The sequence below is a fragment of the Sciurus vulgaris genome (assembly GCF_902686455.1).
Source record: "Sciurus vulgaris genome assembly, chromosome: 11".
NCBI lineage: Eukaryota > Metazoa > Chordata > Mammalia > Rodentia > Sciuridae > Sciurus > Sciurus vulgaris.
The window spans coordinates 107,033,822-107,048,217 of record NC_136472.1 but is presented as its reverse complement, the minus strand read 5'-3'; the positions used below and the strand labels follow the sequence as shown (position 1 = coordinate 107,048,217).

Below are 14,396 nucleotides of genomic sequence, written 5' to 3'. Positions count from 1 at the left end.
CTAATGATTTACAGAAAACATAAGGGATAGAGAATCTATCCTAGTGTCATTTAATGACACTATAGCAAGTATTGTTTATGGGAAACACCAGGCTGATCAACTTGATATATATACATATATTTTTTTTTTAACAAAAAAACTTCAAGGGAAAAAATAGGATTTAAGAGAAACCTATAGGTTAAGCTCAAAAAGACATATTTCTTAGTTACAATGTACCTTATTTGGATCCCAATGCAAATAAACCTGAAAATGTTTACAAGAGAATTGGGGAAATGTGAACACTGGATATTTGATTACGTTAAGGAATTATTATTAATTTTTGCTTTGTGAATTATATTATGGCCATGTTTAAAGAGCATAGCTAAAGAGCATAAGAAATAGTCTTTATCTTTTAGAGACCTATCAAAATATTTACAAATGAAATGACATAATGTCTGGAATTTGCTTCAAAATAACCTGGGGGGTGGAGTTGTAGTGGTTAGGGTTTTAGATGAAATAAAACTGACCATATGTTGTAAGAAAGCAAAAAAAAAAAAAAAAAAAAAAAATTAGGCTGTGTATTAATTCATGTGTTCATGGTTGCAATTTCAAAAAATGTAAAGTAGACAGCTCATGGCGTACGTGTGAACTGCAGTGGAACTGTTTTTCTGCTAAAGTACTTCTGCATAACAGACCATTCTCAGTTACCTCCCAGTTTTCTCTAGGCCTTTGAGAGAGCAGATGTTGGCTACTTTGGTTGAAAGTTGGAACTAATGTGCATAGTAGTTGAGGCTATACAGCTGTTGCAAAGAGATAAATGTGTGTAGATAAGGTAATAGAAGTGTTTTGTCTTTATTTTTCATGAGAAATGTTACAGTTTTACTAAGATGTTAAATTTAGTATGGATAAATATTATCCTGTAATATTCTGGTAAAATCAATTTTTTTTTTTTTTGCCAGACAAGAATAATTTTACTTTATTTTATTTTATTTTTGTTGTTTGTTCTATTTAGTTATACATGACAGCAGAATGTATTGATTCATTATACACAAATGGAGTACAACTTTTCATTTCTCTGGTTGTACGTGATGTAGAGTCATAACATTTGTGTAATCATACATGTACATAGGGTAACAATATTTGTCTCATTCCACCATCTGTCCTACCCCTGTCCCCTCCCCTCTCCTCATTTCCCTCTACAAAATCCAAAGTTCCTTCATTCTTCCCTTACCCACCTGACCCCCTGTTATGTTTCAGCATCCACTTATCAGAGAAAACATTTGGCCTTTATTTTTTTGGGGTTGGCTTATCTTTCTTAGCATGATATCCTCCAACTCCATCCATTTGCCGGCAGATATTCCATTGTATATATACACCACAGTTTCTTTATCCATTCATCAATTGAAGGGCATCTAGGTTGGTTCCACAATCTGGCTATTGTGAATTGAGCTGCTACAAACATTGGTGTGGCTGCGTCACTGTAGTATGCTGATTTTAAGTCCTTTGGGTATAGGCCAAGGAGTGGGATAGCTGGATCAAATGGTGGTTCCATTCCAGGTTTTCTGAGGAATCTCCATACTGCTTTCCAGAGTGGCTGCACCAACTTGCAGTCTCACCAGCAATGTATGAATGAACCTTTTTCCCCACATCCTCGCCAACACCTATTGTTGCTTGTATTCTTGATAATAGCCTTTCTAATTAGAGCGAGATGAAATCTTAGGATAGTTCTGATTTGCATTTCTCTTATTACTAGAGATGTTGAACATTTTTTCATATATTTGCTGATTGTGTATCTTCTTCTGTGAAGTATTTGCTCAATTCATTAGCTCATTTGTTGATTGGTATGTTTGCATTTTGGGTGTTAAGTTTTTTGAGTTCTTTATAAATTCCGGAGATTCTTTATAAATTCTGGAGATTCAGTGTTTTAAAATTTGAAAAAAGAGCTGGGCATAGTGACACATGCCCGTAATCCCACCAGCTCAGGATGCTGAGGCCGGAATTCAAAACCAGCCTCAGCAAAAGTGAGGTGCTAAGCAACTCAGTGAGACCCTGTCTCTAAATAAAATACAAAGTAGAGCTGGGGATGTGGCTCAGTGGTTGAGTGCCCCTGACTTCAATTCCCAGTACTCCTCCCAAAAAATCAAAATAAAAAGAATCACATTTGCCATTTGAGCTTATATCTAAATATATGTATATAATGGAATATTAAATTTATTAAGGAAAGGGAGTTTTTAAATGTTGAAGAGGAGAAAGGTAAAGATTTCAGAAGAACATTGAGCTTTGCACAGACAACCTATTCTTAAAAAGAAATAAAAGTTATTCTGTGCCCAGCTAGCAGAGATGACAAATGCCACTAAAATATACTTATTTAAGCCTGAATATTTATTTTATGAATTTTTTTGGTTATATACTACTGCAGTTTGGATTTATTTTCTTACTAGTTTTTTCTTTCTTTTTTATTTTACTGGGTATTGAACCAGGGCTGTGTACATGCTAGGCAAGCACTCTACCATTGAACTGTGGCTCCAAATCTTTTTTATTTTTTTTGAAACACAGTCTTGCTGAGTACCTCAGGCTGACTTTGAACTTGTGATCCTCTTACCTTAGCCTGCTGAGTAGCTGGGATTATAGGCATGTACTACTATACCTGGCTTTATAATTTGAATCTTTTTTTTTTTTTTTTTTTTTTGCGCGGTGCTGGGGATTGAACCCACGGCCTTGTGCTTGCGAGGCAAGCACTCTACCAACTGAGCTATCTCCCCAGCCCTATAATTTGAATCTTGAATGTCCTTTAAAGGCCCATTTGTTAAAGGCTTGGTCCCTAGCTCATGACATTGTTAGGTGGGACCTAGTGGAAGGAAGCGAGATCTAAATAAAGACCCTTCTTTTAAGCTGCTTACAACCTAAGTTTTACTCCTAATTTTTATATTGATGTCTATAGATATGTGACAGTCTTCACAAATATGACAATCATATGAGGAGCAAAGTAACTGTACTCTTGGTGACTTCTTATGTTTTTCTCTAAATACCTGATGTGTTCGTTGTTTAGAGAGTTCAGTTGTTCTGATGTGTGGTCTGCCTTGCAAAATAGCAAAAAGTCAAAATTCTTTCCTTAATGCTTTTGTGTCTGAGTTCTCCTTTCATAGTTGATTATTGTCAAAGCTGGGTGAAAGGTACATCAAGTCCATTTACTCTTCTAATTTTGGGTATGTTTTTAAGTTTTCTATAATAGAAATTAAAATAAAATATCGGGACTACAAAAACTATCAAAGAGATGCTGCCAGTGGTTTCCTATAAAGACATAGGACTTAGTCTAATTTTAACTAGTTTCCAGACTTAAAGACTACTTTGAGGCTGTTTTCAGTTTTAAAGCACATGCAGCTGGCAGAAATAATGAACCATTCCAAAGATGATTCTGCAGATGGCAGCCTAGGATCAAGGAAAGTTATCTCTTGCAGTTGCAAAGCTGGTGTTTTCTGATCTCCCCAGTGAGTTCAGAATCCTCATTGTTGAATGGCAATGAAGGGAGCTCGAGTTTCCGTATTGTTTGCTGCATTTAGTGTACATGTCAAAAATAGATCTAAAAGCTATGGTAATTGAAAAATATTTGTTGAAATCAGTGTTTGGGAAACAAATGTTGGTATTTGGCTTTAGGATTAGCATCTCCAGCATTAATATTGGCAGATCCAGTTCACAATAACATCCTATGGCACTTGTGTTTTTCAAAATTCCATCAGTACTTATTCTGTAAAACCTCTTGGTACACTTGCATATTTTTGTTTCCTGGGAGGTTCCTTGGATTTATTTAGCTTTGGTATGATTATTTATTATATATTCCTTGAAGAGAAGAAAGGACACACATTACTTTTTGTCATTTATAAGCTCAGCAAATATTTATTCATCTTTCATGTGCAAGGCATTATTCTAGGCATTCTGGAAAAATATAAAAATGAATCAGACATATATGTGATGTCAATTTAATTTCAACTCAGTAAAGGAGACAAGTTATGGGCCAGGCATTGAGCCAAGTGCTGGGAATGCAAAAGTAAACTAATTTCCTGACTTTGTGTTATTCCACACAATTAGGACAGGTATACAGGTGTGAAAGAAGAACTTATGAATTACTCTTGAAGTTGTGTCATATAGGACAAATTAGAGTTAGCCAGATATAATATAATGTAGAAGAAGGTATACTTTAGCTGGGCACAGTGGGCATGCCTGTAATCCCATAGATTAGAGGCTGAGGTAGGAGGATCACAAGTTTGAGACTGGCCTCAGCAATTTAGCCAGACCCTCCCTCAAAAATAAAAAAGGGCCTGGAAGTATAGCCCAGTGGTAGAGTATTCCTGCTTTCAATTCCCAGTACAAAAAGAAAAACATACAAACAACAAACAAACAAACAAAAGGTGTACTTTAAGGCAAAGGAACAGTATATAGGGATAGATGTCCTGGAATGGAAAATGACTTGTGTCTTTTTCCTTTTTGCAGAGCTAGAAACCTTCCAGGCTCTCAGTGGACTGGAGCCTAGAGATCACATTTCAGGAATTTCAGGAATCAAACTCATGGTGGGGTTATATGAAAACCAGAACAGCAATTTGTTAATCTATAATGAAGTAATGTTCTGAAGATTAGAGAGCCTATGACCTGAGTATTTCTTTCCCCATTTTTAGATCCATGTGAGAAGCTTATGATTGTTCATAAGGTTGCTTTGCAATCCTGGCTTCAGATTTGGTGGTTAGTAGCATGATTCAGAGGTTCCTAGTCTGTGATTGCTAATGTGTGCATCTCTGCAATGTGGAGGAATGGGACTAGATTGACTAATTTGAGGGCCTTGTCCCTTAATTAGTATTGGAGGTACACATTGATCACCATAATTTTTCCTGTGATTCCCTCTTCTCTCTTCATTATGCTGGTTATCTGAGTCTGATTGTTACCTTTTATTTTTATGTGTCCAACCAATTGTCAAGTCTTATTAATTCTGCTTCCTTAATGTCTCTTGAATCTATCTACTTTTAATTTCCACTGTCTCCATAATTGCTTGCCAGTACTATCAAAATAACCTCCTAAGTGGTTATATTCTCCCTGTTTTTTCCTCCGCTAATCTATTCTCCACAATTTGGGTATAATGAGCTTTCTTTTTATTTATTTTTAGTGCCTTTTAATTATGCAGAATAATGGGTTTCATTGGGGCATATTTACGTGTGCATATAACACGCTGTGATTCTACCCATCTCCCTGTGACCCTCTCTTACTTTTCTCCCCACACCCTGTTCCCCCTCTTTTTCGCTAATAGTCTCCTTTCTACTTGCATGTCATCTTCTTTTCCCTCTAGATTCCACATATGTGGGAAACACGTGATACTTATCTGAGTATGGTCTATTCACTTAGCATGATCTCCAGTTCCAACATGATGAGCTCATTCTTTCTCTCTCCTTTTCTTTCTCTCTTTCTTTCTTTTTCTTTTTTTTTTTTTTTCTGGTATGAGGATCGAACCCAGAGATGCTCTACCACTGAACTACATTCCCATTTTTTTTTTTTTTTTTTTTTTTTTTTTTATAAATTTGAGACAGGGTCTTACTAAGTTGCCCAGGATGACCTGGAACTTGCTATCCTCCTGCCTCAGCCTACCAAGTAGCCGAGATCATAGGTGTGCACCACCATGCTTGCCTTGGCATGATGATCTTTCCGAAGTACAAATCTGAACACGTGATGTCCCATTTAAAACCCTTCACATCTCCTCATGGCATTTAGGATTACATGAGTTAAAATCATGACATGAAACAGAATTTGTCTGATAAAGTTCGAAGGAAGAGACCTTAAGGTATTATGTGCACATATGTAGATAGAGCAAAGGAAGCAAACTCTGAATGGGAAGGGACCAAGAGCACCTTAGCACCGAGGGACAAGGAGAACAAATAGAGTTCTTGGACTATCTCAGCTGGAGGAGGAACCAACTGATGGAGCCTTAGTTGCAGAGGATATAAGTACTGCTCTTGTTATGAAGGGAGTGGGGAAGAAATACCATGACCTTTCCTTCCCTCCTGCCCACAGATGACCTTCTGCAGCTTCCCATTACTGCCCACATCCTGTGGCAAGCCAGATGGAACAAGGAAGTGAGGAAGTCTGCAGGGGTACACAGGAAGGTAGAAAATGGATCTGAGTGGGAATTTGGTGAGATATGGCAAAAGACAATCAGCCGAGGGTTAAAGTCCAAATCCTTAATCCAGGCCTGTGAATCCATTCATGATCTAACTCCTTCTAATCTCAGTCTTGTTCCCCATCCCCATCCCTACCCAATATTCTGAGTTCAATCATGCTGACCTGTTTGAAATCCTGCATAGGTGCCATGGATTTCACTGCATTTTGGGCTCACCCATTGTCTTATTATATGTAGCATTATCATAATATATTTAATTGACTGTTAATCTGGCATTTTATTGGACTATAGCTTCCACAAGGGTAAAGACTCATTCACCATTTCACATCTCTAGTGTCAAGCACACTACCTATCATATAGCAAGTGCTTAATATGTATTTGTTGATTCACTGAATAAATATATTAATAATATTTGCTCTGCAGCAACTACAGACCTACAGTCAGACTTCACTTGAAAGTCACTCTTTAATATGTTGAAGACACTTTCACTTTTTCAGTCACAAGTCATTGTCCAGGTATAGGTTGTTTTCCATTGTTAGATGTTTAAGTGGCTCCTTTATTTCTAGGTCTTGGGCAGTACTCTGCTGCTGCTCCATGTAATGCCTATGGGCAACAAGTACTGAGAACCAGGAGAATGACATATGTATTTAAGGGCTAAAGGATTTTAAGGAAGAAGTGGCACTTAACCGAGTCTTGGCAGATGGTTAGGACTTGTCATATAAAGATGTAGGGAAAGGGCATTCCAGGTTGAGGAAAGAGGACAAGCAAAGGAAAACAATGAGAAAGTATGTGCTGAGTTTGTGGAAAAGGGGAGTGGTACTGAATAAGGTCAGGGAGTTGGGCAGAGCAGGAGGCCACTGGATGCTGGGATAAGTTTAAACTGCATTCCGTACAGTACCAACCTAAAGAACAAAAATGGAGAGACTTTCTAAAGCAAAATGGTTTTATATAGGAATGAGCAGGAAATTTGCAAATCTGGGGGATGTGTGCTATGCTGAATCATAGGCATATCTGGGGAGATAAAGGAAGACAAGGGTTTTTAAAGGTAGCTGAGGAAGGCTACATGAGTTCTTTTGCAATAATTTGGCTATAAGAATCAATAACAAGGGGGTGTCAGTTTAAGTTTCAACAGAGAATTGTTGGGCAGAATCTCACAGAAAGGATTTTTTGTTTACTTTTTTTGGTGAAAGGTTGCAGTAGACTTTGTGCAAGGTTGTAGTTTTCAGAGAGATCTTATAATAGTTTTTCTTTCTTTTTTAAATTTTGCACTGCTGGGGATTGAAATAGTTTTTCTAATAAGCATGTGTGCATGAGAGTTTTCCCTTTAAGGTCTTGTGATTTTATTTTATTAGGGTTTGACATAAGTGACTCCATTTTGATTTGGATGACTTTCACATTGATTCATTGATGGCTTTAGATCAGAGGGAAGATCCTGGGGCATCTGTCCATTTAGGAGATGTATTGTAACCTTACAAATGCCCACATTGTACCTATTACTAAAGTGATTGACTCATAAATCCACAGGGCAGGCTGGACTGACATCTTGTCTCATCCTCTTTCTTCCCCTCCATTTCTCTGTTCATAACCTTGGCAGACCTAACTGATGATACGTCTCCCTCTCCAGGAACAGAGCCTCAGAACTCAGAAGATGATGAAGATGTGTTGTTTTTGTGGGCATATCCAGCAGAGGAGACATTTATCATTATATTTTGGTAAAAAAAAAAAGCAGAAATATATGAAGTTATCATGGGGAGGACAGAGAGGAAGGACAGATTGGTAGGAAAAAAGAGATAATCCCAAGATGCTAAGAGCATATTTGTTGTTAAATGGATCAATATTCCTGAACAAGTTATTTTGAGCAAGTTCCTTTCAAGAAATAGAGGAGGAAAAAGTAATCTCTTGTGAAACGAAAGAGGCCAGTTTCTTTCCTGAATAAAATAAAACAAATCAGTCTTTTGGAAACATAAACTGATTAGTTGTTTTCTAGAGCACAGCAGCTTCCTAGAATGTAACTATTTACATTGGATCTGGGACTTTGTGAAGGAAATATTATTTCATAGAAGCTGATTTGATCTTTGCATTTTCTTTATATCTGATTATTTCATAGATATTTAAAACCCATTTGATTTCTGTTAAGAGTTTCTATGTTGAATATTTCTAGTGGCAAAATAAGGAAAATTGAAAGGGCAATTGGTATAGTGGAAAATTAATCCTGGCTGTGCTTGCCTGATGTAACACAATGATCACTAGGTAAGTGCAAGGAACTCCTCTAAGAGTTGGGAGGCTGAGGGTGAGTAGGAGATGGTTCCTGCCTTTGGGTGGTCCATTGGACAGCCATGAATTTTAAGGTGAGTCAGACAGTAAGGATGCTATAATAAGGCATATTTTGAGGGCTGTGGGAGAAAACAGGTTAGTATGGGAGCTTGGGAGGCTTCCACGGGCAGGTGGGACTTTTGGAAGTCTTTTGGCCAGGTGAAGAGAAGGAGGTAGGCTAGATCAGATTCCTCTTTCTGTATGCTAAGGCTGCCTCTTTGCTGTATGTTGATGGTGACATGTAATATAAGGTGGCATTTATTTATTTCCAGGTTTCCTCTCCCAGCTGGATTGTGAGCCGCTTTAGGGCAGGGTTGTATTTATCTTTTTTTCTAGTTTTTGAGGCTCAAAAGGTACTTAGGAAACATGGGTCAATAAAAAAGTGCTATGTGCATTATGATGTACACAATCTGAACAACAGGCTTTAAGAATTGACATAATGTAAAATAGACATTAAAAGCTAGCCATGTGGACAGATGGGTGGGGGAGGGGTGGTGCCCGGTTCCATGAACCTGAAGGAGACTTCGTTCTGAATGCCCTGCAAGCTGCTGCTCAGATAGCAGGCTCCCACTGGAGAAAGAAGAGCATTTAAATAACTTGAAGGTCTACTTTACTGGCAACTTAGGATGCAAAGTATTTTATTTTTAAACTTCTAAAGTTTGAAAACAAGATGCCTAGGTTAAATAATATAGTTCCCAAAGCTGAGTGTGCTCATTGGAGATCCATTTTTCTGCTTGAAATACAAAACAACTCCTAAAGCTCGTAGGTGGAACACAACTGCTCTGATGGCCTGTGACTAGATGAACTCATCAGTCTCAGTTGGTGACATCCCCTTTTTTTCCCTGGCTAGGGCTTAGAAAGCTGACACAGGGCCCTAGCCTTGCAGTGCCAACCCACTCCCGAACGTTTCCTGGGAGGCATACACCACGTACAGTGAGCCGTCCTCGTCCTTCTCACTCTCCTACACCTCGGACACGAGTGTGGACACGCTCACCATGCTGTGCTGTTCACCAAGAGGAAGAAGGCCTGGTTTGCGTTGAGCTGCAAGCGCCTCCTGATTATCTTGATGCACTCACTCATATTGACATGGTCAGGCATGAGGAACTTGGCCTTGTCCAGGATGGACAGCTGCTTCTCGCCTTTGTAATTTTCTGTTATCACCCGGATCTTGGTGGGATGCTGCTCTGGGATGAGGTGCACGTCCTCTGCTCTTTGTTTGAAGGTGCGGCCCTGCTTGAAAGTTTTCTCCAACTGCATAACGCTTGAGGTCCAGTGCTCAGCGGCAGCGGGTTGGACTCTGGGACTGTGACTTCACTTGTCGTGAATCACTTTAGAGATAAGGAAACTGAAGCTTAAGTAATGAAGTAGTTGGTTCAAGATTGCACAGCCCTGGACTGGGGCTGTGGCTCAGTGGCAGAGTGCTTGCCTAGCCTGTGTGAGGCTCTGGGTTCAATCCTTAGCACCACATAAAAGTAAACAAATAAAATAAAGACACTTTGTCCATCTACAACTACAAAAAATTAAAAAAAAAAAAAAAAAAAAAGATTGTGTAGCCAGTAAGTGACAGAACTTAGAATCTGGCTCTGATTCCAGAACCCAGAATTTTAACTCCTTCATTGTCTTATCTCTTCTTGTGCCCTTCCCTCTTCTTCTCTTTATAGTTGCAGGGAGTTACATGCCCCAAACTGAACATTAGAATTAGGTAAAATTTCTATGACATCCTAATGTTGCCACCTGGTGGTGTAAGCAATTAAAGCAGCCTCCAGCTTCCTGGCAAAGTTGCATCATAGGAATTGATCACCGACCTTTCCCTCTAACACAACTATACTGTCAAGCAGTCATAAATTCTACTTGTTCCTGCTTTAAACCAAACCAGGGCCTATGAAACAGAACAACACAAACTCTGAGCTCCTGATATAAATTTTACTGATTAAAATGTGTAACTGGAAACCTTTGAAGTACTTCTTCAGTAGGGTAATATAAATGTAATAGATTTATATATTTTTTGAAACCTTAAACCTGGTCTTATTCTACTTTGGAAAACGTATTTCTTTTGATGTCCTGGCTCTGATGAATCATTCTTGTCGTTATTTCTGCTGTTCAAAATCTGGATTAAAAAATAAAAAGATTACTCAGCAATTTGCTGTTTCTTGAAAGAATGAGAGATGGGGCTGTGCATTGTTGCTTCTCCATCTCTGGGTGTATAGTTTCCTAGGTCTTCATTTGTACCTCCATCTCCACCATTAGGTATGTCTTAGTACAAGTTCAAAAGTTATGTGGGCATGACATGCTTTGTAATAATTTGTGAGAAAAGTCATATTGAAGTAATTTAAGTGCTGGAAGATACCATGGAGTTTTTTTTCCCCCCTTGTCTAGATCACATAACCTGTTTGCGTTTTCATAGGGAAAAGATGGGAAATCTTGAAGGAAAGAAATCTTAAGAGTTTGCTTTGGCAGGGGGCTGGTCATAGTTCTTTGTAGACTGCCAGGGCTTGGCAAAAGTAAGGCTGGGAGCTATGCCTGAGCCTGGGGGTAGGGCGCCGATTGATACTTTATTAATGATTCATTTTGGTCTTGGATCAGAGGCTCTCAGGTGCCCTCAGTCACAACATCATAGCAAGCTGGTGTGTTGAGCTTAGATGCAAGGAGTCCTGTGAGCAGTATATTACCAGTAATTATAGTACCAAAGTTTGCAAATGCTCTTCCTTAAAATGTTTCTAAGAAAAAAGTTGCAAGTATAGAATAATAAACACCCTCACCCTCAAATCGTTTGAGAGTAAGTTGCCAATCTGATGTCCCCTCATTCCTTAATACTCTAATATGTATTTCCTATAAACAAGGACATTCTCTTAGATAACCTCAATACAACCATCAAAATCAGAGAATTAATGATATATTATTACCATTTAATCCTCAGGCTCCTTTCAAGTTTTGTCATGTGTTCCTATATTTTCCATCATAGAAAATGGAGGGAAAAAAATCAAGTAATGCCTTTCGTTTCTAATTTCTTTACTCTCCTTTAATCAGAGCAGTTCCCTAGTTTTTCTGTGACATTTGTTATCTTGAGACTTTACGTCTGCAAGTCAGTTTTTTTGTAGAGTGTTCATTAATTTGTTTCTGTATGATGCTTCCTTGTCATTAGGTTGTATACTTAGGCAGAAATATCACAGATGTGATGCTGTGTTCCAGTCACATTAGGTGGTATATAATTTCATTTTGCCCCATTATTGATGATCTCCACGTGGATCATTTGATTAAGATAGTGCCTACCTGCAGTGTTGCTTTGGTAATTAATGAGCATTTTGTGGGGGAGACACTTTGAAACTATAAATATTTCATTCTTCATCAAAATTTCTATTTATTCATTTATACCATGGTGGACTCATGATTTTCCATTTTTATTTGATGGGTTATATCCTATCACTATAATTATTGATTTTGATGCTGAAATCATCCCATTTAGTCAAAGTGGGCCACTATAAGCAGTCCTCTGTGTTCTATGGATATATGCCCCTCGTTCTTAAATACTTCCTTTCTTTCTGCCAGCAGAAGATTTCCCAAGGTAATCTTTTTTTCACATTTTTAAACATCTAAACAATTTTTTGATTAACATATAACAGTTGTACATATTTATGGGATACAGTGTGATGCTTCATTGCATATATACAATATGTACTGATGAAGTCAAGGGTAATTAATATTTCCATCTTCTTGCCATTACTTCGTGTTTGGAGACAGCCAACTCCTCTTTTACAGTTATTCATAAAATATACAGTTAGTTATTGTGAACTTTAGGGCCCTCATTATTCTGTAGAATTCCAGAACTTATCACTTCTATCTAATGGTACCTACTACCTAAGCAAATCTTATATTTTTCCTGGTCCCATCCAGATATCAGCCTTTTTTTTTTTTTCTAGAAGTTCTGGTTTATTTTAGTGGAGAACAAATGTATATGTACACATATGTATGTGTATCTATATTTGATATAGAAAGTCAAGAGGTGAAACCCATGTTTCTAATTTCAATCTAACACTGTGGAGTCTATTCCAGTTTTCTCCCTTGTTACATCTGTAACCCCCTTCTCTGATAGTGAGAAACATGGCTATCATTATCCTTACTCTGCTTACTTGTTTAATCAATTCCCTGTGTGGAGCCAGTCTCCCATTGTTGCTGCTGCCCCTCTCCTGTGTGGATGGCCTCCTCACCTGCTCAAGCCACATGAGCACCCAGTCTGTCCTCTGCAAACCTTCCTTCTTCACCCTGCTCCGGCCTGACATCCCATTCTGAGCTAACAAGTCCTCTCCATCCCCCAGACACAGATGCCTACATTCTTCTGATGTTGGTTCTTTTTTTTTTTTTTTTTTTTTGGTGGTGCTAGGGATTGAACCCAGGGCCTTGTGCTTGCAAGGCAAGCTCTCTACCAACTGAGCTATATCCCCAGCCCCTGATGTTGGTTTTAGGACCTAATTGTTCAGGAACAGAAAGGAAGGGAAGGGAAAGAGAAGGGTAAATAGAAATAGCAGGAAATAACTTTAAAAAACAAATTACAGCAATTTCTCTTTCACTCATGTCTGGTGTATTTCTTTTCCCATCTAGAATATAAGCCCTTTGAATTGGAGTCTGTCTATATTACTTATTGCTATATGTCTAACACCTGGCATAGCTCCCCACAAAATGTAGGTGTGTTTAAAATTTTTCAAATAAATGAACAAGTGAATAGTGTGAGAGAAAAAAAGAGCCTTACAGCTACCACATTTGGCAGTGTATGTTACATATAACCAGATTCTCCAAGCCTTAGCCTAAAATCCAGCTGTGGGTCATATTCTAGTATAATGGACTTGGTGGATATTCAGGAAATACTTGTTGAGTAGACAGAACCCAGGGGTTATCTAATACATATATTTCATCTGTCATATTTGTCACAGTGTGTGTGTGTGGGGGGGGAAAGGTCAAGAACTGTTATTTTGTTTTATTTATTTATTTTTGTGGTGTTGGGTATCAAGTTTAGGGTCTTGTGCATGCTAGGCGAGTACTCTACCACTAAGCTACATCCTCAGCCCTAGGGGAATTACCAGTTTAAGTGCTGAAACGGGCTTACTAAAGTTTTAAATAATCCTTGCTCAATGAATAAGTTGATGTTCAATTTGAACTTAGCAAACACTTAAGAGTTAGCAAATATTTGTTAAGCCAAGTACAATCATTAGAGATAGAAATGGAGTTAGATAAATACAAACCAGTATATATGAAGAAGAAAAAAAAATTGAATAATTAAAATAGAAGCTAAAGCTGACTGTGTGTGTTAAAATGTGGGCTAAGACTGACTGTGTAAACAGGTAGATGAGATCTGTGGGTCCCAGCAGAGAGAACACAGTAATGATAAAGGGAAGATGCTGAAGAACAAAGGGCCTGCTCTGCTCATAACCTGGTTGTGTTTAGAGGTTAAGAATGGCTCTTCATGAGGCCCTAAGTAATTTAGCAAGACACTGTCTCTAAATAGAATGCAAAACAGAGTTGGGGATGTGACTCAGTGGTTGAGCACCCCTGGGTTCAATCCCAAGTACCCCTGGCACCAAAAAAAAAAAAGGGGCCTTCAAGTTTTTGTGTCATAATGAAAGTAAGTTGTTAATACGATTCAGTAGTGTCTGTTTCCTTGTGGCTATGTTTCTTCTTCCTAGGCAGCAGGCAGTCTTTTCAAACTAAAATTATTCAATTACCTCCCCCACCTAGGAGGCATGTGAAAAACTGGTCCTACACATTTTTCATCTGAAATATTAAGGCAGTTTTACAACAGTCTGAAAGAGCCATTGTGCATCTGTTCAACAGACATTGGTTGCCGACTCTGCAAGGTGTTGTCATAGGTTGCAACTAGTAGAATGCAGGGGGGTGGCTAGAGTTGCTATCCTCATGGAACATGCAGCCTTGCAGCAGGGGCTAGTGGTGACACGGT

General features: G+C 38.4%; 1 long non-coding RNA gene and 1 pseudogene across 3 annotated transcripts in view; one reads left to right on the top strand and one right to left on the bottom strand.

The window, feature by feature from the left end:
• LOC306638370 overlaps window positions 1–14,396 on the top strand; it is a 48,628-nt gene that overhangs the window by 18,863 nt on the left and 15,369 nt on the right. The gene's annotated exons all lie outside the window — the stretch shown is intronic.
• LOC306639527 (microtubule-associated protein 1 light chain 3 beta-like) lies at window positions 8,984–9,706 on the bottom strand (annotated as a pseudogene). The gene has a single exon. The product of its transcript is annotated as a microtubule-associated protein 1 light chain 3 beta-like (transcript).